Genomic DNA, 22,807 nt, shown 5'->3' with positions numbered 1-22,807 from the left:
ATTTCGGGTATAGATAGCCCATTTATCGAGGAGAGCTATAGGCTATATATCGTCACGCTACGACCAATAGGAGCAGAGTACCGAAGTGTTACAAAAACGGGTAAAATTTTGACCTATTCTCTCTTATGTGACGCAAGCGAAGTTGCGCGAGTCAGCTAGTGAAATATAAACACCCAAATGCTGCATAGCCTTTTAGCTGATTCGTGATTCCTAATACTAAACTACCCTGAACATCATATTTTGAGAGAAAAGCTTGGAAATCAGCCAGTTACTATGGGGAACTATCGACCAAGACTATTATGATGAATTAACCAGCCATTGTGTAATTGTGTTAGGCAATAAGCGGCTTTGCTGGGCTTAACTAGCTTGCAAGTACTAATACGTAAATGTAGATACTTAATACAAAATACATACTTATTTGTATGTAGCCTATCTCTTTTATGCAGCTTTAAATGATAACAGATCATCAAATCAGTCCACTAGCTAAATTAAAATACCAAAACGTAAAAAGTCTCTTTATAATAGCAGTAAAGATATCAGCAAGATATCAACGTTGAAGATCAAGGCAAAACTAGTTGTTAAATGAGTTAATCTATGTAATCTACATAACATATTACATGATAGATAATGAACAACGCGTAAGAATAACGTACTATGATGGGACCGTGATAGAGCATGTTTGCAAACTGTGCGCCGCTGATTTACAGCCCACCGACCACATGAGTAAATACGTTATATACGCGTACGTGTAACGTTGGCCTGTTTTAGGCTTTATCTCATTTAACGGTCTAATACCCTTAAATAAATGTAACGCGTAAATTTTGGTGCTTTTTATGAAAAATTTCTTGCTATAAAATCGATGTTATTTGTAATTGAATAAAGTTTAAGATTTTGACTTTGGTTTTGGATAACTGTATTTATTACTAGCTGACCCGCGCAACTTCGCTTGCGTCACCTAAGAGAATGGGTCAAAATTTTCCCCGTTTTTGTAACATTTTTCGTTGCTACTCCGCTCCTAATGACCGTAGCGTGATGTTATATAGCCTATAGCCTTCCTCGATAAATGGGCTATCTAACACTGAAAGAATTTTTAAATCGGGCCAGTAGTTCCTGAGATTAGCGCGTTCAAACAAACAAACAAACAAACTCTTCAGCTTTATAATATTAGTATAGATTTACCATAAAATGACAATGTATGGATGTGAATGAAGTAAATTAAGTTTGTTAGGATCCAACGTTCTCTCGTCTTTGAGTAACCGTATGGGAAGGCCTAATTTTATATATGTATCTATTAAATAAGATAATATCGCGACGCAGCCTGTGTTATTTCGTACTGAAACTTTAGCTTGGGATTTACTTTAAGTAGTGTTTTGACTACTCAATAGATATTGCCGATAGCTATTTGCTAATTGAGTCGAATAGTTAGTGATCCCCTCATCCATAGTTCGACAACTTAGTAGAAAGTCTTGTCATAGATGATTTATTTAGATTATAATTGATAATTACAGTTTTAGTAAAAGGAAGTTTGTAAGTATCGTATCAAGTGGTGTTCTTTTGTCTCTGCCTAACCCCATGCGAAAAGAGCGTGATATTATGTGTGTATCAGTGTTTTTTCTTAAATAAAGTAGTCGCATTAAACAGGCCACCGTCAGCTGCATTAGCCTTCAGGTCATTCACGCTTTCATTTCTGAATATTGTATACCTCTGCCATACATGAACCTTGCACATAAGCCTCTTTACTAAGTTGTTGGACTACAGAAACTTAGAATCTACTACAAACTAATTGTGTTTCTATAAGCGTATTGATACAATATAATCTATACTAATATAATAAAGCTGAAGAGTTTGTTTGTTTGTTTGTTTGTTTGAACGCGCTAATCTCAGGAATTTCTGGTCCGATTTGAAAAATTCTTTCAGTGTTAGATAGCCCATTTATCGAGGAAGGCTATAGGTATATATCATCACGCTACGACCAAAATGAGCGGAGTAGTCAGCTAGTCAAATATAATCAACAATACAGTCAAATTTTAAATCCTTATTTAAGATCGCTGTTCATTGAATCATGTCGGCAGATGTGGCGTATTCTTTCAAGCGTGACCGATATTTAAAATACATACACTTAATGTTAACATAGATATAAAACTGACACTGTGGGGCTCCTATAAATAGCATGTGTTTCAAATAGTTTCCATATTTTATCTTTAACCAGCTCTGTTCCGGATGATACTAAGTATTTCTATGAAGAGTTCAGGGTGTAATTGACGCTTATCGATGTTAATATATAGTAGATAAGTATTACATAAGAATTGTATATCTTGACGGTATGTGTAACTGTTACTGTAGATGTTTTAACAAAGTTGTATTGATGAGGCTCTTTGTTTCTGTTTCTAAGAAAAAGAATTTGGCGGTTTGTCTATGGTTGTGGTATCCTAAAGTATGTATTTGAAATGGCAGTTAAATTGTATACTGTCGTACTCGTTCGTTTATCTAAACAATAACCGATTAGACGAGAATATGTTAAGGAATTCTTAAGAATTGAGCATTTTACTGTATTATTGATTTCAGCAGGATAAGCTCCCAATATTGGTTACTTGTACTTTACTAACAATGTCGCCTTTAAGGCTATTGTCATCAAAAGACGTACCAAATATGTATTTAACAAGACAGAATTATCTACCGTTTGACTTCTGCAATACCAAAACCAGTTTATTAATAAAGTATTGAGAAATTCTAGCACAGTTAACGTAGGCAGTGCATCTTTACTCAATGTCAAATGTTCGATTGTGTACATACGTACATATAGTGTGCTCAGACCATATAAATAATTGAACGGGCGGCGCTTATTCTCGCTTAACTTTCTGTTAAGGCCGGCTGTCCACGGAGACGTAGCTTTATTACACGCTCGACGGGAACTGCTTGTTGCTGGCATACAGATCTATGAATCTGTCGATGGCGCCGTGAAGTTTGCAAGCAAGTGAGACATTGACGTTTGACGCTCCATTTGATTGCTTTGTATGCATCTACCAGCCGTACAGCAAACGTATACAGACGAATGCACGTCTATGAAGCTAACTCTCCGTGGGCAGTCGTCCTAAGTCAAAGCCCGCAGACGACTGGCGCCTCCGTCACCCTCCGTGAGGAGCGGGTCCTCCCACGCCGCTGCACCGTACCGACTATACTGCCCACACTACCTCTTCACAAATATATCATGAGCGAACGCTTCGATCATGTTTTCGAAGAAAAAGTAATGTAACAATGTATGTTTACATTTACATAAACTCGGTTATTTACAGATCTATGAATAATTATGGAAAGAGCTTCTATTTGTTCTACGCATTGATTAGCTCTCCCCGCTGTTACACAGTTTGATCCATAAAAGATAAACGAGTTACATTCGCTTTATAGAATAAATGCACTTTATTATTTATTAACGATTGAACCTAAATAAATAAGAGTGCTTTATGTTAATTGCACGGTTTTTATAGTTCTTTGAAATATATTATGCAATTACATCAATAGTTTTTACCTCAAAACCGAATAAGTGTTACAAGTTTGTTGGCGCCTCATATACATTTTATGGTTATGTTCTTTGATAGTTATTAACTGAACGACACAGATCGGTGGCTGACTTGCTAGCAGTTGTAGATGTCGATTGTTTGAGCAACAGATACTTGGATGAATAATCTGTGGCTGTCAATAAACAAAAGTTTAATGATTGAACTCTATTGACATAACACGAAACATTACCTAAGAGAAAGCTTCAGTGATAAATTTCCTATTTGTATGTTGCGCAATACCTCACAATATTGCGAGTATTTTTGTTTACTTTGTAATTGTTAAATTAAAGGCGTTTCGACAAACAATGGTGATTTGTGTGCAATTACATCACTTATTGTCTGTTCAGCTGCCGGCAGCGATTCAATGCCTGTGTCCAACAACGCAATTTCTTTCTTTTTTTAACTTCCAATTATTATATAACGCTAATTTCTTAATTATTACATCACTTCACAGGGTTATTATCTTGTTAGTGTAGTTGTGTGACTGCTGGGACTTGACTATTCCCGAAACTGTTGTCGCTCTAGTTTATATACAAAATATTAGTCCGTGTGTGATACTGTGTGTGCAACACAAAAAACAATCGTGTAAATACGAAATACCATTGCATTGTTATAAAATTTGATCAGAACATGGTTAACTTAGGCTAAGACGAAAATTTCCAAAGCCGCCGATTACATGAACTGCGTGAATAGATAGTCAATGTAAAAATCACTTTTGCCTTGTTCCAAGATTGTACATTTCTTTTCGAAAAGAACTGCTTAAGTAACACCCGAATATAATTCAGGCAGATTAAAGTATTTCTTGCACATCAATTCATTTAAAATTTTCTTAAGCACAGTCAATTATCAATTAATATTTAAGTGTCGAAGTTTATAAAGACACCAACAGCGTATCAATTACAAAAGGAATATCACTTTGTTATATTCGATCACAATGGCATATTCAACCAGCCGATAAATAAACACCAATGCTTCTGCATTCCATTTTGTATCATTTTATTGTATTAACGAGGTATTCAATATAATTTAAATGGAAAGAAGCATTCAACGTTGCCAACAAAAGATCCATTATTTAATTAATTGCCCTCATAGTTAAAACAGTTATCATTCTCATTTATACATATTTTATCGCCTTTCGTTTCAGCTTGAAACTTTTCTGTAATTAATTGCTGATAATTTATTAACACTTCCCAACTAGCACACAAGCGCTATAACAAGCTGTACAATGGCCGGTTAAAGGATTTTTATAACGCCTTAGGCTCCTTAGTAAGGAGTATAGTGGTTCTATAAGCGGCTACAGATCTCTTGTAGCGTCAAATAGGCCCATACTGTCCAGCTTATAGCTCTAAATTGGATCTACAGTGGTCGTAAATAGTAATTTTAATAGTACGTAGTATAGTAGTAATACAGGAGCGCTAAAATAAGATGAAGGTGGTATAATCGCGCTACAAGAGCTTTTTCGCAGCTTTGTGGCGCTTACCAGCTGTTGTACAGAGGTGGTTAGCGCCACGAGCGTTCGAAAAAGCTCTTGCAGCGCGATTATACCACCTTTACCTTATTTTAGCGCTACTGTGTAACGGTTATAAATGCTAACGCTCTAAATTAGTAATATAGTCGGTTTATTATGGTGTAAACTAAATATATTTTTTTAAAATGAATCATCAGTGACAAATGAGGAGACATTTTATTTTTACGGATTGGATTATTAAAATAACAAGTAGTCTATCGCTTTTATTTCTTTGTGTACGTGATATGAAAGTGCGAGTTCAAGTTTGCTGTCAATATATATGTATATTATCGTCAATATTTTCATGCGCCCTCAAAATATTCAGTTTTAAGTGCAAAAATTATATAGATATGTGGATTTGGAAATTGTATTTTGAACATAAATAAGACTTTGAGGGTTACAGATAATTTAATTAGGGTTATAGGTAATAAAAAAATGATTTTAATTATGTTAACGTTACCAGGCTATAGATTTATATGATCTTCAAAAGATCGTAATAACCTCAAAAAATATGTTTACCAAATGCTATAATGGCGTCTCGATCAAGCAGCTCTCAGAGTTGGTTACATCTGCTCTAGCGCCTTAAGCTGTACAAAGGCTCTAGTGTTTGCTGTTGTAGACCTCAAGGTTTTGCAGTTGTGGCATAGGAGTGCTTCAATAATTAACTGTTTTGGTCGCACACCAGCATTTTACTCGTACTTTTAGGGGTCAGTCGTTGAATATTAAAATAGTTTGAAAATCTTTTTTATTTTTATTTTATTTTATTTTATTTTATTTTATTTTATTTTATTTTATTTTATTTTATTTTATTTTATTTTATTTTATTTTATTTTATTTTATTTTATTTTATTTTATTTTATTTTATTTTATTTTATTTTATTTTATTTTATTTTATTTTATTTTATTTTATTTTATTTTATTTTATTTTATTTTATTTTATTTTATTTTATTTTATTTTATTTTATTTTATTTTATTTTATTTTATTTTATTTTATTTTATTTTATTTTATTTTATTTTATTTTATTTTATTTTATTTTATTTTATTTTATTTTATTTTATTTTATTTTATTTTATTTTATTTTTTCTTTAAAAACAGTTGACAGACTGAACCACCACTGCACCTAAATATATTATGATAATAATTTTAAGCTTTAGTATAAAGGTATATTACTCGGTTATAGCGCTTTAGGTGCTTAACATAATTCTGTAATCCCCATGGCTGTAAAAATGTTTCGAATGATACCTTATACATCTATTTGCCGTACAGAAGCCATATAAATATCTGATATAACGCTCAAGGCGCTATTAAAGACCTACGCAACTCTTTTATAGATGAGTAATACACTAGCCCTAAAAAAATCTGTTATAGAACCTAAGGCATTACAAAAAGCTTATTTACGCTCTTGAGCGCTATAAGCGCAACGCATAACTCCGTTTAAACTCCTTTATCTCCTAAAGTCCCCTTATACAGTTAACGGTGTTATAGAAGATTCCATTAACTCAGTTATACTTCCCTAGGCTGTCTAGCGATGCAATTACATGCTCATATATCACTATAAGTCATTAGTTTCCTACTAAACGGCTACTGTCCCGCCTAGCTGTTAAAGGGTTTTTTAAATAGCTAGTATACAACTTATAGAGAATTGTACAGCATTTGAACGACTCTTATGCAACTATCAGGCTGTATAACGACTGTATAAGCAGCTTGTGTGCTAGTTGGGTTATGATTGTCGCAGTTATAGATTTTCAATTATAGCTAGTACTTTCGCAGTAGAAGCCTTTTAATTACGACTATTATTTCTTTGAAGTTAATAATTATTAAATGGAATGGAAATTGTAATGGCGATAAAGTCGACTAACTAAACAGCTAGATATGTAGTTCCCAAGCCAGATAGGCATTAAACTTAAGTTAATTAGCACTAAAGCACTTATGCAACAGTTGCTTGATAACTTTACCTACTCCTTGCTTAATATTATCTAAACTATCAAGATCCACATGCTACAGAGGCAACTTTAAACTTAGAGCCAGTTAGCAAAATCGGATTTTGAACTAAATCGGTGATTAACTCGACCTGGCTTAAAAATAAAGTTACCTTTATCAATCTAGCTACCTCTAACTAATTTTATTTTTATACACACTGTCGTCCATAAACAGTACGATCAATATCCTACCGATTAACGGCACTCCCTCATTACAGGCCGGCTAATAAGGCTCTCGGCATGGTAAATAAGTAACTTTCATTATAACCTGACAGACTTCCGACATTAGTACTCCGTAGACTATTGCGAAACACACGCTCACTTTGCGCTAGTCGACCCCTTTCATTGGACTTCATAACCAGTTCCCGAAGTAAAACGATATTGATACTGTTTCAATCAAATTTAAATCGATATCGGTTTTGTACGTGCCAATTTCAGTTCCGGTTTTGCAGGTGCAAAAAAATGCAAATACGATGTAACAATAGAAGTAGTACAATGATACTCTTTCACATATTCAGTTTGGCGGTAAATTGTTTTGGGTCTTTATTAAAAACTGAGGTAATGGGACACTTAACCCCGGTTTCTGAAGTTCATTTAGCGGTAGTTTATCTATTAAATAGCGTTTAAACTCATATAAAAAACGCTATTGAATAGATAAACTACCGCTTAATGTACTCAGAAAACAGGGGTAGGGTGAGGATAAAAAAAACGTTTATGAAAACATACGTGTCATATTGTCATATGTAGGAGTTAATGAGTGATATGAGCACTGAGCTAGACTCTTAGACGGGTCTAAGCGCAATCTTGAAGTCTCACAAGTCTCACATATCAAAGATAGCCTAATTTATTGAAGAAGCGTGTCCATTTATCATATACAAACTATTTTGTAGTCCATCAATAAGCGATTCTTATCTCTAATGTAATGTAATTGATTTCCGTTAATTAATAACAAATATATCAACAAATATTCCCGTATCTTATTTACTTCTGTTTATATTTCTTTGTTTAGGAGCATTGAAACATGAAGTTAATTTGAAAGTACATTTATTTTTATTCAGTCTCGGTCTGACGCCCGGTGTCATTGCTTGTCGGCGTGATATTCCTGAAACCGTGGGATGAAATGTCTTATCTCGACCACCTCTGCACTGTTTGAGAAAAATATTATCTTTTATATTCGTTCTCTTTACTTAGCTCTTGTTTATAAACTTTTTCTCAGTCGTTGTGTTTAATATTTTGCCGTTGAAAGAGACATTTTTGCTTTAAGAAAAGTAAGAATTTCTGTAATAAGTAGATTGAGAGAGTCACCAAAATATTATTTCTTGGAATAACTATGTCTATATTACGCATTCTGTTATAAAACTTAATCATGAATTTTTCAAAATACTGTAATAGCACAGAGAATGTACCTAATCACGGAGTACGTCTAGATAACAATATAACGCTATTAGTAAAATTGTAAAACATGCACATCGTGCCATCTAAGTTTGACACAATAACCACTAACTACTCATGTGCCGGCGTCGCGTCACTATAAATAAACAACCCGCCATATGTTCGTACTATACGTTAGTTCAGAAAGGAAATCTTTTGCTTATCAATTCATTGCACACAACTACATTAGTTCAACTACGAACTAACAATATCTTCCAGAACATTCTTCTACAATAATTACGTGTAGTTTGTGATTTCAATTACGTTCTTTAAGTAATTTTTCCTTTGGTTGCTGATAACTTTGGTGCGCTACCGTCTTCTGTGGCTTGTGTGCCTCGTTAACAGTTTAAGTAAATATAGGCTCCAAATAGACAGTGTTATCTTCTACATGGAATATCTGACTGGCCCCATTCCACGGTCGACGCCCTTGAGCACGCGGCCGACTGCCACTGCACTCATTATTACACTTAATTTAATTCATACTTTCCTACCTATTGCTTAAAAGCTAGCGAATCCGAGCTTGCTCACTGCATTAAATAATTACGCAACCGTATAGGCTACGATCAAGCCTCACTATACTTAATAAGCTATCTAATCATTTACAAAACACGATTGTAAATACATACTTTCTACTTGTGGGCAGTTTCGTCAGGATATTTGCTCGAAGTAATAGATAATCTCGATTACTTTAGCAAACTTGTACTACCTTGTTTGACAGGGTACTTAATCTACAATTATTACGAGGAACACAACAAATTAAACGTGAAAATTAACTTGGACGCCTGAATGTTGTTTTTGTTCGATGCATCAGTTGGTGGGTACTTCGTAAAAGGACTAAATGAGCGAGTGACAAAGCAAACGCCATACATTCTCAGCACATGAGGCGTATTGCGAGAGCGCGCCACGCTCTATAAATAGTTCCCTATAAAAATACAACATCTTCTGGGAACTTCCGCATAAAGATAGGGGCTCACAAGGCATTTATTGAATTTTTTGCGCGGCCATGTCCATACTATTGAAACGAGTTTCTACTTTATGTACTTCACATCTATACATGGAAGTGGTGGAATCAATTGAAAGGATTTTCAAAAAATCTTGTGATTCGATCGCGAGTCTAATATATCGTTGTCTTGTCAAACACTTTTCCTATTCGTTACTTAATGAGGTTATTGCTCTTCAAAGAAATCGTCATTAACTAAGTATTGTTTTGATCGAGTGCACGCGATCTATTGATCTCAGAGTATGTGTAGGGCTAGCGGCGCGTGAGTCATGGCCTCACGAGGTTCGCGCGGCGGCGGAAGTCGCTTCCGGCAACCAACATGCCTCACGGCGACGATAAGGCTACGTGTTGTGTCGTTGTGTCGTCGTTGTACCACACGTACCCTGGCCGTGGCTGGCTGCACTGCGGGAACTCTCGCTTACGTACATTGCACTGCACTCGGCTGCACGACGGAAACTAAAAAGCGCTGAACTGTTCCGCGCTGACGACGTTTTCCTCGATTTTCCGCACTTCTAACTTTATTACACATTTAATCGAGTTCTATAAATAAGCTACCGAGTGCTTTCCACAGAATGAAATATCCTGCGCTTTTGATGTGGATTGTTTATGTCTGTTCTAAAAGTAGCGTCAGTTTTTTATACTCCTAATACGTGGGCCACTACTTATATTTTGAGCCTAACTATGAAAAACGGTAAATATGTGAGTGAAAACTACTTTATCGTGTTCTCGGGTATTCTTATGCATGATCTAGATAGATTTTTATCTGATCGAAATATTTTTTTAATATTTTTTTTTCTTTCCCGAAGACCCCTCAAAAACAGGGTGTTTAAAAGCATTACCTGTTTCTTGTGCCGATGAAATATCAAGATTAATGCTATTTATTCTTGACGTTTTGGAACTTAATAAAGTCATTTGATGTTAAACTGTAGTGTATGGCGAGAAACTAATTTATTCGATTATTTCCGTGCACATAACAGCCGGTTGTTTAACAAGATGCGTTAGGGCGGGCGTTGTCATTATGGCACTCGACCTGTAGGATTTTGTGGTTTTTCCATATTTTAAACCAGTCTTTCGGTAAACTTTTGATTGTAAATCAATAAGAATTAACCATTCTCCATTTTTCTAAAGACATTTTGGGCCGTGACAAAGTTTTTATAAAAAATCAGGGGACTATTTGTTTTGAAGTGCTTCGAGTGCGAAAATCTTTTTCTGGATTTGGTTCATCTTAATGCATCCATAAAGTCGACTGACGTCTTCTTTTCGACTCTTGCGCATAGATCCTAAATCTGTGGTCTGTCACGATTTGATACATGTATTTTGAAGCAAAACGATAGAATTTTCAAGCATTTGTTCGCACTAATCGGCGCGAGTACCTTTGCGAATTATTGTAGAAAAAAAATTGGCTCATTTAGAAAAAAACTTCTAAACGGAAATGTTCTCTCCAAATATTTTATATCTAAGAGTGGAAATAATGTATAGGATTGTATCGATCTATTGATGTATCAGGAAACGAAAATGCATAATAAATTTTCGCACAGCATCGATTTTTCCGGACACAACTGGTGACCTTGGACGACCTTCAGGAATTTCATTGGTGAGGGAAAAATAATCATGATAGAACTCTACATATTAGCGTTTTAAATTTTCAAAAGATCGGACTTTATCACCAAAATAATAAATAAGTTGATATAGACACGACTGTTTCTATAAGTCACGTCGAAAGTCGTAAAAAATATTTGCACGAAAATTTGAACATCCTAATACCATTTTCCCGCACACTTACAATTTTCGATCGACGATATTGAAAATATTTTCAGCGCAGATTTCAAAACTTTCTTAGGAATGTAGTAGTCAAAAAGGTCAAACTTTACGATAAAAACACCAAATGAGGTCTTAAACAATCAGATTCGTCGAGGCTCAAAATATAAGTAGTGACCTAAGTAATATCGTTTCAAAATGCCTATTGCTCATCTTGGAGCTTAAAACAAAACAAAACACACAAATCATAGCCCCATAATCTATGTCATTCCGACGCTGCTTACATATTTGAGTGCTCTATATTTAGTTATTACAATATGAATAATGAGCGAGTGGCTTACCTAAATCACAGTGATGAATCGTCGCATGACTACCGGCGCGGGCCGTACGGAGCGGCGCGGCGCGGTTACGGCGCGGCCGGAGCGCGGGCTCATCGACTCAGCCCCGCTTATCTCTACACTTAACCCGCTATGTTAGATACAGTTTATTTATTTGCATGGTAACATGACGGCGGAAATTAACTGCTTGTGTTCGGTATGACGGCAAAGTTAGTGATCCATCATCGTCGGTGACGTTTTAACTCTCATTTAATGGAATATTTCCGGCGAACAGTGCGCGGACGCATTGCTCCGATTGTCGACACTTGGGTCAAGGGTTGACCTTTTATTGTTCGGCTATCGATAAGCGAGGCGCCGCTGTCATGCCACATCACTAAGTGTACTGTTAAACCTATTACGATAGAAAGCACTCTCGGAACTAAAACGGAAAGTTGCAAAACAAACTATACACGAGCAAAAAACAAACTTTTATATTTCGGTCCTGGCAGCTGCTAGTGTTCTGGCATTAATTATGTAACTACTTTTTCGTTTTCTATAGTCACGCATCAGGTACAGCTATTGGGATTGCACTTTTACCAACTAATGATTAAAACGAGATGGGAAAGTAGAGGGTCAGCTTCAGACAAACGACGAACGATTAACGTAAAAAATTGTAAGTTTGGCTAAGTGACGTATTGTGCGTGTGCCATCCCTCGTGACGTATGACTGGTTTTTCCTGCGGACATAGATCTACTCCAATCTAATCGGTCGGAGGCATAGCAGGGCGGCGGCGAACGGAAGCTCGTCGCGTGGTTCGGTGCCATATACTGGGACCGAGTCGTGCCCCCCGCCCCCGCCCGCAGCCCCCGCGCCTCTCGACCCTGGCGCACACCCCGCCGCACCCGACCATCTCCCTCGAGGTGAATGAACGTCTTACAGCGGATTTCTATTATGTATATTAGGTATGCCTAACTAATGTAACTCACAATTAGGCAAAAGCAGTACCAAGCTCGCCGGCTCCGACGGATCGACCTTGTTTCACTCACAATGTTTCTACGAGAGATATGATTGGCAAAATTTTAATTATATAATAGATGTAGACCTTGGGATCGTCTGGTAAGTTGGCGGAAAATGACGCTGCATGCTACAGGTAGACAGTAAGGAAGTTTTACTTTATGTTTAGGGAACTAGTTGGTGCGTCACTGTAGAATTAGGTTGTAGTTAAAATGATGTAAGTATTTGTTTTGGGCTGGTAATGCAGTGCGACAGGAGCGTGTTGGCGCACCCTCGCGCCGCACCGCAGCGGGCAGGGCAGTGACTCATCCGACTGTCAGCTGTAATCAAATTGTATTCTGACAACACAGCCCTGTTTTAACACCAACCGACGCTTTCATTTGATGGTGAGGTATGTCCGTAGTTAATTAAACTTCAACAATAGTTCGAATTTTAGTAATCCATATTAATTAAGGGAAAATAGACGGTGTTTGTATTTTGGGATAAGAGAATATTTACTATGTTTGATCTTAGATCCGTAGCCGTCAAGTCACTCAATGTACTTGGAGCGTTTTAACAAAATAAATGTACCTACTAGGCAGTAAAATAAATGTGAGTATCAGTGAGTAGGTATAGTATTAAGTTATCAAAAGCTCATCAACGTTTCATATTGTTTAGATATAAAATGTAGAGTCGCACGATAGGACATGACTTTCGTAGGTATTGGCTCTATTATCTGATTTATGAAGACCTTAATTTTACCTCCAATTTTAAGCCAAAAAAGTAAGGGATTTTTGAAGCGAAAATAATCCCAAGCACAATGTAATCTTTGAGATGCAACTAGTCAATAACTAGGTGCGATATTGTAAAGGAAATCGAAGGGATGGAGGAAATACAGAACCAACAAGTGAGGAAGCAAGTGAGACGAGGGGAAGCTGAGGCATCACAATGCATCTCCAATCTCTATAGCATTTGAACACAATCCTAACTTTATCAACGAATGTACACCCGCTACTCGCTATGAAAATGTTCTAGACAGTACATTTACTTGTGTGAGTAGTATTATGTGCCTTTTTGCATTGAAGGCTCAGCCCGTTACCGTGCCAGAGCCGCGGGCCACGCAGCCCGTCTCGCCTTCTGTGAGAATAATCCCTTAATACGTTCAAATGCTAGTTTTTACACAACTTTGTGGAAAATTGCATTTCTTTCGCTGCAGCTGATTCATATTTATTTCTATAGAAGCTTTCCCACATTCTCTCCTCTCCCGTCTTCTGGGAGGGCTAAGGTATAGTTATTTAATTATACGATGTCAGTTACGTTAAAAACAGAAAAAAAATTGCACAAACTTGCGTATTCTCGAGATAACTTAAAGCTCGTAACATAATCTTTTCTGCGCTTAAAGCTTGATATTATGCCACAGTTTATATTAAAAAGATTCCTGCTTGGTTGAAGATAACTTCATAGTGATGATGTTCATTTTACGACGCCGCGCCGAGCCGAGCGTGTGAGTCTATAGCAATTTCCTTAACGTGTCACACTAAATCGAATCAGTGCGCCTTATACGCCTTGTCTTGAGAAAGTATACCAGACTTTAAACTAGGAATATTTTATGCAAAATGCAATGCGAGAGCGGGGCAAATAGATATTGAGCAACATGGAGCATATTTACAGAGACCTTGTGAATTTAGATTTGATATTTAGACTTTGTCCTGAGCAGACGCATTAAAAATTCATGTCGTTCGTCTAGCGTTAGCTTTGATAAAAAGAGCACTTAATATTACGTAAGTAGATTTTGTAATTTTCTTCAAAGTTTTCCAAGGAAAGCAGATCATCTCTTGGATTAAACGGTATGATAGGCACGTGTTCTGTTCCTAGGACATAAGAAAAATATAAAATAAAGGATATAAATCGACGACGAGTGTCGTAGCGACCGCCGCGGTTCGTATCGAGTTGCAGATACAATATTGAATATCACACATGGCATTTCACGGACAACCGTAATAATAACAACATTGCATTTTGTTCCGCATTATTGATCTGTTTCAGACAATGGATAATTACGTTTTACCACAAATTTGCGGAATTGGAAAATTAACGCTCCGAGCACGAAATTGCGGTTATGCGCTATATTGTGACAAGCGAAATATCTGTGTGTATCACGTTAAGTCCATGTTTGACTGAAATTGTGTATCGTATTTACTCACGAACGTTCAAATTAAGCGCATCAACTGTTACTAATGAATCGAATCAATGGCGATTTACCCTGCGGCCTGGCGTTTGATTTAGTTAGCCAGTTATTACCTCGATGTTTCATTCATAACTATAGCACTGTGAAATTGGATGGAGATATTGGTTATCTACTCAGTACTCGTGTTATGTTGATATAGACCGTCTTGGCTGCTTGTGGTCAATATCGATAAACTAATTACGCAGCAATTCTGAGCATTTGTGGATATTATGTACTGGGCTATGTTTACGACAGATGTAATGATGATCAGATCATATCATGTATACGGGCAAGTATTTATGTATTTTCTTCTTTGGGTATAAATCTTAAGAATTAATAAAATTAAATGATGATGTTATGAACCCGATAGCTTCAAAAAACGTATTTTACTGTACTGTAATGTCCCTTGTTCGCGAATAGCTAGGTGACTGTTAAAATGAGAGTATAAAAGTAAAGAAAGAAAAAAAACAGAGTATTTTTTAGCTGAAACGCTCTCGTAGAACATCGGACCCAGCTGTTGTTAACGAAGCAGCTATAAAGAGAAATTCAAAAGCTCGCAAGGAAGAGTTAAACGACAATAACCGCTAACAACGCAAAAAGTAAACCAATTTAATTTTACATCGGGACTTGTTCCCATCAATATAAATAATGATCAATCGTGAATCTGACGACATGTCTGCGGTCCGGCAAATTAAATGAAAACGTCACCAATTATGGGACATACCGCAAAACGCGGTAAACGTACGTGTTACTATATTATTACGTTTACCGAACACAGGCTTACATTTTTTCATCTATACTAATATTATAAAGCTGAAGAGTTTGTTTGTTTGATTGTTTGTTTGAACGCGCTAATCTCAGTAACTACTGGTCCGATTTGAAAAATTCTTTCAGTGTTAGATAGCCCATTTATCGAGGAAGGCTATAGGTTATATCATCACGCTTCGACCAATAGGAGCAGAGCACCAGTGAAAAATGTTACAAAAACGGGAAAAATCAAGGCTCTCATATGTGACGCAAGCGAAGTTGTACGGGTCAGCTAGTCAAAAAATAAACGTTACTAAAAACAGTACTTATTGCTATGATTATTTACATTGAACAGTCGTAATTTTAATACGGAAATTACTCCTTTTCAGTTTTCAAGTAGCTTTTATTTATTAACATTCATTCGTCATTTTACAATTGTGGAGTGCTTTTCATGAATGAATAGGACAGCGAAGGACTTTTTAGTCTTGAGTGACGAAAAGAAATTAGTTTGATGAATACCATTTGGATATTAGACTGTATTTTTTCTTATTTATTTACTCTTATCAAACCTTCAAGAAATTCTTCTGCTGAAAAATTATTGGGATGGAATTAAATGTACTCAAATATAATTGCTTTCATTTCCAATAAGATTGTGTTATTGACACCTTTTGGAGACTGCCTTTGGTAAGTTATATGATTATGAGACATAGGTAATATTATCTCTTTTATTATAAAACTATATCAAAGATAAGATCAGCCTCATGACTGTGGTTTCTCATACTTTACATAAAAGAGATAGAAAAGTTATTCTACAAATTCTTACGAACATTTATTTTTTAAGTCTAACTATTTTAAGAGAATTCACCGAGATTTTTCATAAGGCGTAAGCTTTTTATTTTATTAGTGACGGAAGTCACCGTCGCCATCGCAATTTTCTTATAGATTGAATATTCTTTAGTAAAATTCAATCCTTCTTAGTTCCTTTACCAATTAGAGGGAAAATACTTGGAGCATTTTTGCACCGACTTGAAATATTTTTTGAAGTGAAAAAGATTTTCTTTGACGCAAGAGGCAGATTTGCTTTTGCAGCTACTTGCAATGATATTACATTTTCGGACGTCGTTTTTCAAGGAGAAAATGTTCATGAAAAGAGTCTGAAACTTTTGGATCCGATTTTCTGGGAAAATCTGATTATGTTTTTATAGCATCTAGAACCTAGATGCTGTGTACACGTACTTTAATTAACGGATGATGAAAATAAAATAAAGAAAACAGAAAGTCCAAGACACTCGTGTACGAGTTGGTTGAAAAATGTTTTCCTGCATTTGCAGCGATTTTTATCTCTTTTATCTCTTAATTATACCGACGTAATTGAGCCTAGGCAACTTATTCTTTACTTTATTAATTGGATATTGGTTTCTTCGAATGTATGCTTTCATATTACTAATTGTGTAAATAGGTATATTTAAAAACAGGAAAAGGTCATGTTCTTCACGCCAGGGAGCCAGGAACGAAAGTTCGAAGTTGTCATAGTTTTAGTGGTAAAGTTACGAGTTTATAAACTCTTGCATAATCAAACTTTTCGTGATTGAATAGATAATTTTGGATTCTTCTCTGTCTGTTGCAATTTGTAATAAACAATATAAAACCGTGCAAACAACCCATAACAAATCGATGGACTAAGAAATCGATAATTGTCGGAGACGTAATAAACGTTCAAATGTAGTTTGTGGCTACCAAATAGAACGGTAAACGCTAGTTAGGTAATCTTTATTTTTATCCTTATATTAGACTCGGTATATGTATTAAATCCTTAGAAATACAAGTAACAATGCCGCGTGTATTATCTGTGTCATCTATTGTCTCAGTTTCAGCAATATTTTCAGCGACAGTCGGAGAAAATAGCGAACAGGTAAACGAACCTAGCGTGTAAGTAACTACTTAGTCACAACTGAATACCTAGAATGACAAGTCGCTGTCGATACACATAATTCTACAATGTAATGTAGATTGCAGAGTTCAGAGTCTGTTCTTCATCAACATAGTTATGCAATCAAAACAATTTGTTGAAGTGTTCAGAGCTCCGAGTGTTTTAAGTTGATCCATGTGGCGTGCCTGTCAATTGGTCACGCGGCCTGACTAGGTACATGAACTGTATAAGAGGAGCATTGCGCCATCTCGGTTTTCACAGCTGTTTTATTCATAACCGACCAAATGTTCTACTTAGCCAGTGGACGCCTTTTGCGCAGTCTTAAATGATTCCATTTTCATGTATTCCGCCGGTCACTCCCGTATCCTGCTTTGAACCTAAACGAACCTCGTTAATTTTCGTGTCACTGATTTTATAACCAGTAGGTACCCTCCCCCGGAACACCAACGCTTAGAGAGTGGCGAGAATATCATTTGAATAACTAACACACCTTGGGAATAATTAAAATGTGATTGGATAATATTGTACTTAGTCCTAGTCGAGGGTGTCGTGTCCCTTATATTGGGAACTTTTCGTAGTTAGTCAAAAAACATTGTTTGTCGATATCGATTCCGTCAATATTACCGAAGCTTTTCGGTTTCATGATATTGAAGTAGGTACAGAGTATAAACAAATGTACATAGTTTAAAGACAGATATACAAAAATACATTTTTCACAGATAAGAAACAGGAAAGCAAAGCAGGAACAAGGCATAGCAAATTAACAAATTACTTAGCGAGGAGCTGCTGTAATACGTGCGATTATCTGCCGCAGATAATATGTGTAATTATCTAAATGATCTGCCCGTTATAGAGTTCTCCCAAGTTGCGACACATCTAATAAGTTACCGGCAACTGACTACTACCTCTGCTAATGTCTCCTTATGCGGAACACGACACAGATTAATAATTACTTCGTAAATACCGACTCGATACTCGTTAAGGCAATATTAAACGCGGTACTCACTTTACCGTCAAGAACTGTTTATAAAATTTTAACTAAGTATACTCTTATTAGTTTAATAACATTATATCATCGTCAATTTATTAATTTCTGAAGAGCAATCATCAAAAAATCTGCAAGAAATATTTTGTTCAGAGTGAAGGTACTACGTAAAATAGGTTTACGAACTTAGGGCGCCTAAATTAAACAGTCGTTGCCAGTTAGCCGGTGCCTGTTGTTACATTTAATTTAGGAACATCTCCACCCGGCATTTAGTACTTAACTAGATCGGCAAATGAGGCCAATACTTAAATAATAAATAATTAGACACAGCTTATCACAACAACAAATATAACAAAGTACACTCACCAATTTCCAGATATCACGCTCCAAGAATGTTCATAACAAGTCCAGTCTTTTAGCACAAATCAAATAACATTATTAATTACAATAACAATAGTGTCTTAAATATTATTTTCACTTTCAAAATGTTCACGAAGTGTGTTAGCCGTGTCGGCACAGCGTGCACATTCCGTCGATAAATCAACTCGGGAGAAGAGCGATTCGTTCAGAGTGTACGTCCGTACCGTGACTCCGCCGCTGGTATCATAGCACTACGATACCTAAACTCGCTTACCGAGTGTAGGCGGAAGCGTGAGTTTGTATACCACACATTTGGTACGATGTCATAGCTGCGCATTAGAAACTCTTAACATTGCCATCTAGTGAGCAAGCATTGCATTAACACAAATCACAACGTAAACTAGCGCCATCTAGTTAACATCTGAAGAAGTTTTTAACATAAAGAGATGTCAAGTAGTTCACTTTTTGTCCGTTAAAGTAATATTTTTTAGCAGCACCAAATATTTTTTCTAAGATTGTGCCATAGGTGCCGTTAGTATTGCCAAGGTATCAAAGTACTGGCTTATAATAATCTGGTTAGAATACATGGAACTAGAAGTCGGCCCCAATATAAGGATATAAATACGTAAATAGATGTGAAAACACACTTAACAAGTTTGTGGTCTTAGAAAATAAATATATGATGCTCTTAACTTTGAGAACGACTTCTTCATAATCTATACCTATGAGTAATATAGCACAGTTTGTGTTTTACATCTCTTCTTAGCCATACAATTGACCAGCTCTCTCACTCTTCTTTTTCAATTAGGAGCCGTGGACTATCTGTACCAAATACCAATTAACGGCATGTTTGGTGAGCTTTCGGACCAGGACGACATGCATTTTAAGAGACTGGATGGCGAATATATTACCAGCTTCCTTTCGTAATAGATACTCGCTTTCCTTAACTTTATCATTACCTTTACATAGTAGACAACTGAACGCAGCAGTTACATAAAAGTTTCCTTACTTGCCCTGGACCTGGAAAATCGACCCCAATCTGAATTAGTTAGTTATGGCCAAAATTTGCAGAACCTATTACGAGCTGCAGGCTTTTCACAAATATCAGCTTAGCCTTTTTTCCAAACTATGTTGGAGTCAGGCTCTTCATAAATACCACCCCAATAATCAAAACAAGAGAACATAACTTTGTTTTTGTGACTTTGATTGGTTTTAACGGTGAGGTAATGATTCTTCATTACCGTTGACTTTAATGCCTAATCAAGAACGGCAATAAGTCTCCCCAACTTCGTAGATTGAACTTGTGCGGCAATAGATTGTTGTTGTTATGTGTTTTTCTTGCCAGTCTTCACAAGGCCCTTCGACACACTATGTACTAGTGAATGAAACATAGACTTGCTAGAAGCCGAAGACCTTTACGACTTGATATTGCATGCATCGTAAAGTTACAAACATAACCATAGTCCATATTTTTTGTCAGATATTTGTTGAGAGCAGTGATAGCCAGATGGTATAAGTTGGCACCTCCCTTGCAAGTGGTTGAAAGTTCCAACCCGAGGCACACACCAGTGACTATTTGAAGTTATGTGTGTATTAGTAATAATTATCGCTTGTTCCAGGAATACATCGTGATGCAACCTTGCATGCTTGAAAGATCTTTAGGACAGTTCTTGAAGGTATTCAAAGTCCCCAACCCGCAGTTAACCAGCGTGGTGGACTCAAGGCCTAAGCCCTCTCTCATTACGGGAGGAGACACTTACCCAGCACATTCTATCTATCTATCTAATCTGCCCGTTTCTACCCACTATTGAGTATAGGCCTCCCCCTCAGCACGCCACTTTATACGGTCCTCCGCTTGTCTCATCCATTTCGGCCCTACACATTTAACAATGTCGTCCGACCATCTAGTTGCAGGCCTTCCTTGAGACCTTTGCCAATTCCATGGCCGCCCAGCACATTAGTGGGTTTAAATTTTTATTTGTAACCCTACCCTGGCTTGCGTCAACGATCTGTTTCTCTATACAATAATAATAATATGCATTAAACACAGGTACTTGCAGCAAAACAATTATCGACAGCAAAAACTTATCCATTTGATCTTGACTTAGGTCTCTTAAAAAAACGATAGACACAAGGTTTTATGACCACTTGTCATTGATGTACAATAAACTCAATTGCACTCCGATTTAAGTCAACTTTAACCAGTACAGACCTACGTAATTTAAAGGATGGAAAACAATAATGTGTAAACATTGGTCTACGGTAAACACGATAAACGGCCATTTACAATGTTCAATCAAAGATTACAGATAGATTGCTAGCTTAGATATTTACATAGAAAAAATTGCAGCAAGATACCTTAGACTTGGCTCAACATTGTCTAAGATTTAATTTTTATATAGAAAAACTAGCATTCCCATCGAGACTTGGCTATTTTTTACTGAATGTTTATGTTAAGGATGATCTTTAAATGATTTTGGTAGGATTTGCCAACCTTAAATGGGCTATAGAAATCGAAGTAACAGTAAGCAATAGTGGATAGATAGGACAATGGCAAAGGACCGTTAAGCAGCTTCCTAAATCTATAAATATTATCAAACTCAATTTAAAGAGATAACTGACCCTGATCAAGACTTAACTTGCAATTTTTTTTACAGTCGCCATATTTTAGATAAAGGCAGTCTTAATGACGTCAGAGGAGGCCCAAATAAATATTTTTCCTTAAGGCCCATGTCAAGCATTGCTCACTAATTTAACTGGAAAGTTGAACAAAATTACGATGTTGCAATGATAAAACTACAATTTTTTTGGCAATAAGGTTCAATGCTTATTACTTACCCTAATGGTTCTGGGATGTCTTTACTTATGGATCAGTGTGATCATAGAATTGAGACCTTCAGGCATACAATCCCCACCTCCCCGACTCACTGTAGCCTTTACCAACTTTCCCTCTACAGTTGCAGTGTCCCAAAGTCCCACTACTGGCTATATCCTAAATGTCCTCATTTCCCCTCAACATTTCTGGTTATTTGAAGAATGCTCAATGATAGAGCCAGTTGCAAAACTTGCAAAAAATCTATCAAATCTCCTTGCAGCATAGTTATACTAGTAAAATATGCTGTACCGCCCCTACGTGACGTGGGATAAGGTGAAGACAATGATGATGCTTGTGACTGAACTAAGTTTGGAGAATTAACGCTAAGGTTTTACCAAAATCTGACATAGCTGGTACCATAACTTTGGGTAAAGTCGAATTAATTGCCCGTTATTTATGGAAATACGAGTATAAAACACCCATTGTTCATTAAAATTTGTAACAAATACTCGTATTTTACAGTTATTCAGTCATCGTCATGGTTTATAATATCGTTCTTTATCAGACATTGGACCTTGTAAATAGCATTATCTGCAGATCAAAGCCGTTGCACTATTGTTTGTTATATAAAAAAGGTTTAGACAAACGCTTTCTACGTTTCTAACACGACTGAGTTTTCTATAACGAAAACTAATCGTTGATCAATGCTTTTTCTTAGCTACTAGGCGATAAGTTCTACGATGTTTAATCAAAAAATTTCATGATTCTTGTACCATAGGTGACCATTTTCATTTCTATCTATGAATTTCTACCAGTTACTCATTGACTTTAATGGAAATATCAAACTGCTCAAAACATTAAGTTTCTAGCAGTACATGAACAAACTTCTAATAATTTATTCCTTCGCATTGTGACTCGCCCAATTTCTGGCTAACGTAATAATGCAGCTCCTTACTAACACGACTTAAGAATTGAACCAGTACCCGAGATTTACCACTTACATAACAAGTTTAAACATACAAACAGCCTCTGCAACTGTTACTATTAGTAAAGATAAGTTGAATATAATTGGCTGCAGGTAACAATGTAGAAAAGTATATCGCGGCAACATTTCTGTCGTGATTTTGTGTCAGTTTTTTGCATCTGCCGCGGTGACAACAATCACTATTACTTGCTTATTACACCTTACTTAATGTTGC

General features: G+C 36.3%; 1 protein-coding gene across 2 annotated transcripts in view; it reads right to left on the bottom strand.

Moving 5' to 3' along the window:
* pico (ras-associated and pleckstrin homology domains-containing protein pico) overlaps nt 1-19,059 on the bottom strand; it is a 58,156-nt gene extending 39,097 nt beyond the window's left edge. For both annotated transcript variants that reach the window (XM_076134341.1, XM_076134343.1), the window contains exon 1: nt 18,800-19,059. The gene's annotated coding sequence lies outside the window, so the exon portion shown is untranslated. The remainder of the gene's footprint in view (nt 1-18,799) is intronic.
* Between the last annotated feature and the right edge of the window lie 3,748 nt (nt 19,060-22,807).

The sequence above is a fragment of the Anticarsia gemmatalis genome, chromosome Z (genome assembly GCF_050436995.1).
Source record: "Anticarsia gemmatalis isolate Benzon Research Colony breed Stoneville strain chromosome Z, ilAntGemm2 primary, whole genome shotgun sequence".
Classification (NCBI taxonomy): domain Eukaryota; kingdom Metazoa; phylum Arthropoda; class Insecta; order Lepidoptera; family Erebidae; genus Anticarsia; species Anticarsia gemmatalis.
Note: the sequence above shows the minus strand (reverse complement) of the source record. Positions and strands in the feature narration are given on the sequence as shown.